This window comes from Microtus oregoni, unplaced genomic scaffold (genome assembly GCF_018167655.1).
Source record: "Microtus oregoni isolate MIOR12 unplaced genomic scaffold, Mior012 000027F_ref0000203, whole genome shotgun sequence".
Lineage (NCBI taxonomy): Eukaryota > Metazoa > Chordata > Mammalia > Rodentia > Cricetidae > Microtus > Microtus oregoni.
Genome location: NW_024543086.1, coordinates 6,064,989 through 6,069,242, shown reverse-complemented (window position 1 = coordinate 6,069,242; position 4,254 = coordinate 6,064,989).

Below are 4,254 nucleotides of genomic sequence, written 5' to 3'. Positions count from 1 at the left end.
ACTTGTAAGTAGTAGACTGTGCAGATTAGTACTGTAGGTGAGATCAGAGAATAAAAGATTTGAGTAAACCTTAAATGACCCACAGTGGTATATTTGTATAAAAATAAAAAATGCAAGCCTTCTTTGGCACATTGAGGGGAAGTCTGGAATCATTCAAAGCATAATACAAGCTAAAGGTAAAAATGTATTCTGATGTTCAGAGGAATTCCATTACCCTTCTATGACTGCTATTTGAAATAATTTGATAACCCCCACTACCTTCCTTGAATTGGTTTTACTCCTTCCTGTTTCATCTTGGTAAATATCACATAGAAATGAGAATATCCTCAACCAACTGCTCATTCTTAAGTTCTCAAGTCTGTCTTTAACCCCTCTAGGTTCAGCTGCCAAAATATACAAGTCAAACAATGTTATCACCAGCAATGCAACCAAACCGCATCTCTTCTTCAGAATATTTTCACTTTGTGTCCCTGTCTATGTGTTCTGGACAAGCCATAATCCACATATAATCAAAATTATATTCTCAACACATCTAACTTTCTAAAAAAAGTTTTAAAAAAGGCTGATTGTATTGTTCGTTAATTTTCATGTAGTAAGTATTCCCATAACTATGCACAGATCACTAAAGCCTAACTTTCATTTTTCTTTTTTTTTTTTGATTTTCTTTTTAAAAAGAAAACAAACTATCTTTTTTTCACTTTAGATACCAATCTCAATTCCCACTCTCTTCCCTCCTCCCATTTCCTCCACTTATCCCCCAATCTTACCTCCCATCCACTCCTCAGAGAGGGTAAGTCACATTGCTTTGGGGAAGGTCCAAAACCCTCCCTGATATATCTAGGCTGAGCAAGGTATCCATCCAAAGAAAATTGGTTCCACAAAAGCCAGTACAAGCAATAGGTGCCACTTCCAGTGGCCCCTCAGTCTGCCCCAGCCATACAAATGTCACCCACATTCAGGGGGACTAGTTTGGATCTGTGCTGTTTCTTTCCCTGTCTAGCTGGAGTTGGTGAGTTCTTATTATCTCAGGTAGACTGTTTCAGTGAGTGAATCCATCATGTTCTTGACCTTTTTGTTCATATTCTCACTCCTCCCACGCTTCAACTGGACTTTTGGAGCTCAGTCTGCCTCTGTTTCTATCAGTTGCTGAATGAAAGTTCTATGGTGACATTTAAGATATTCATCAGTCTGACTACAGGGCAAGGCAAGTTCAGGCACGCTCTCCTCTATTACTTAGGGTCTTAGCTAAGTATTCCAAGGAATTTCTCTAGTGTCGGGTTTCAGGTTTCTTGCTAGTCCCATAATGTAAAGCCTAACTTAAAGCTAATACCATTGGAAGTATAATTTGAAAAAAAATAAAACAAACAAAAGTGAACTAACTCCATTCTCAAAATCTGTGCTAACCTAGCATGGCATGTATTCAAAGAATTGGATTATAATTGATAAGAAATTGTACTTAGATATAAGTTAAAATGACAGAGAACTTTCTTTTGTCATTTTAAGACAGAATCTAACTAAACAACCTAGGGTAGTCTAGAACTCATGATCCTCCAGCTTCAGCCTAAAGGATTGCTGAGATTACAGGAGTAGACTACCATGTAGGGCTTGAGAGAGAGCCTACTTGCTCTGTAAATGAGAAACTGGAGAGAGAGAGAGAGAGCTACCTTCCAGCATTGGTAGATTCAGTTACTCAAATGTTGTGTTAAGAATTTTGCTTTCAAAATTAGAGAAGTCATTGTTTTTTACCGCAGCATAGTACTCTAGCATGTATCTATTCCATACTTTCTTCATCCATTCTTCCATTGAAGGGCATCTAGGTTGTTTCCAGGTTCTGGCTATTACAAATAGTACTGCTATGAACATAGTTGAACAAATGCTTTTGTCATATGATAGAGATTCTCTTGGGTATATTCCCAGGAGTGGTATCGCTGGGTCCAAGGGTAAGTTGATCCCGAATTTCCTGAGAAACCGAAACACTGACTTCCACAGTGGTTGCACAAGATTGTATTCCCACCAGCAATGGATGAGGGTACCCCTTCCTCCACAGCCTCTCCAGCAAAGGTTATCCTTGGTGTTTTTGACTTTAGCCATTCTGACAGGTGTAAGATGATATCTCAAAGTTGTTTTGATTTGCATTTCCCTGATTGCTAAGGAAGTTGAGCATGACCTTAAGTGTCTTTTGGCCATTTGAAGTTCTTCTGTTGAGAATTCTCTGTTCAGTTCAGTGCCCCATTTTTTAATTGGGTTACTTAGCATTTTAAAGTCTAGTTTCTTGAGTTCTCTATATATTTTGGAGATCAGACCTTTGTCTGTTGCGGGGTTGGTGAAGATTTTGCATGCAAATGGATGGAAATAGAAAACACTATCCTGAGTGAGGTGTCCCAGACCCAAAAAGATGAACATGGGATGTACTCGCTCATAATTGGTTTCTAGCCATAAATAAGGGCCACGGAGTCTACAATAGGTGAACCTAAAGAAGCTAAGTAAGAAGGTGAACCCAAGGAAAAACATATAGTTATCCTCTTGGCTAAGGGAAGTAGACCAAATTGCCGGGGAGAAAATTGGGATCTTGGGGGTGGGGTGGGATGGGGGTAAGGGGAGATGGGGAGAGAAAAGTTAGAAGGGAAGGAGGGGGGACTTGGGGAAACAGGAGAATTGGGATAAAGGAAAGGTGGATAGGAGAGCACGGAACCACAATTCCTAGGTAAGGGAGCCACTTTAGGGTGGGCAAGAGACTTGACCCTAGAGGGGCTCCCAAGTGCCCAAGATGAGGTTCCCAGTTAGTTCCTTGGGCAGCTGAGGATTGGGAACCTGAAATGACCCTATCCTAGAGCAATACTGACGAATATCTTGCATATCATCATAGAACCTTCATCTGGTGATGGATAGAGATAGAGACAGAGACCCACACAGGAGCACTGGACTGAACTCCCAAGGTCCCAATGAGGAGCAAAAGGAGGGAGAACATGAGCAAAGAAGTCGGGACCACGAGGGGAGCACCCACCCACTGAGACAGTGGAGCTGATCTACTGGGAGCTCACCAAGGCCAGCTGGACTGTGACTGAAAAAGCATGGGATAAAACCGGACTCTCTGAACATGGCGAACAATGAGGGCTGATGAGATGCCAAGGACAATGGCACAGGGTTTTGATCCTACTTAATGTGCTGGCTTTGTGGGAGCCTAGCCAGTTTGGATGTTCACCTTCCTAGATATGGACGGAGGGGGGAGGACCTAGAACTTACGACAGGGCAGGGAACCGGCCTGCTCTGTGGACTGGAGAGGGAGGGGGAGAGGAGTGGGGGGAGGGGGAGAAGGGTGGGAGGAGGGGGAGAAGGGTGGGAGGAGGGGGAGGGAAATGGGAGGCTGGGAGGAGGTGGAAACTTGATTTTTGTTTATGTTTTTTTTTCTTTTTTTCTCAATAAAAAAATATAGAAAAAAAAGAATTTTGCTTTCATCCTTTATCTTTTTTATTATTTATTCAAAAAAAATTCTTAAAAGCTCATTTTTTGTCTTTCAGACGCTCTCCTGAATGCTGAGAAAAATTGACACAGTTCTGCATTCATGAACTTATAATAGTGGTAGTCACAAATCAGAACAAGGAAAATCAAGACAGTGAGGTAAAGGAGTCATGGGATAGTTTCCAACTGTTGGTAATAGATTAAGATCTGTAATCAGGGGATGGACTGCATTCCCTAAAAGGCCCAGCAGGCAAACGAGTTTTGGGACTGGAACACTAGGCATTTTAGGGCTCAAAATCTCTGTGAGGAGAACCAAGTGAGTGGGACACTAGGAAAAGAGATTCAAAAAGGAAAGAAACCTTGCAGGAATGACCCTGTAGTCACAGTAAATAATTTTGATTTTATTTCGAAATGGATGCAAAACCATTGGAGGTCTTGAACAATGAAGTACGATGACTTGAACTATATTTCAGAAGACCTCGTCTATCAGGCAGTGTTGTGGACAGATCGCAAGGAATCGTTTAGGGGGTGGTAATTGGAAAAGAAGTGAAGAATGAAGGTGGTGTCAACTGGGATAAAGCTGCAGATCTGGAGGGAGGGAGGCAGATTCTTGTCTGAGGTGATGCACAAGACGTGTGGTAACTAGAAAGAGGAAAGTCATATTTGATGTTTCTGTGACCTAAGCAGAAATAAATATTTATAAATATTCATGTGTGCACATTTTTGAGATTCACCAAAAAGAAAAAAGGTAACAGACCACCTCAGGGAAGAAATATGGGATGATGATAGAAAGAT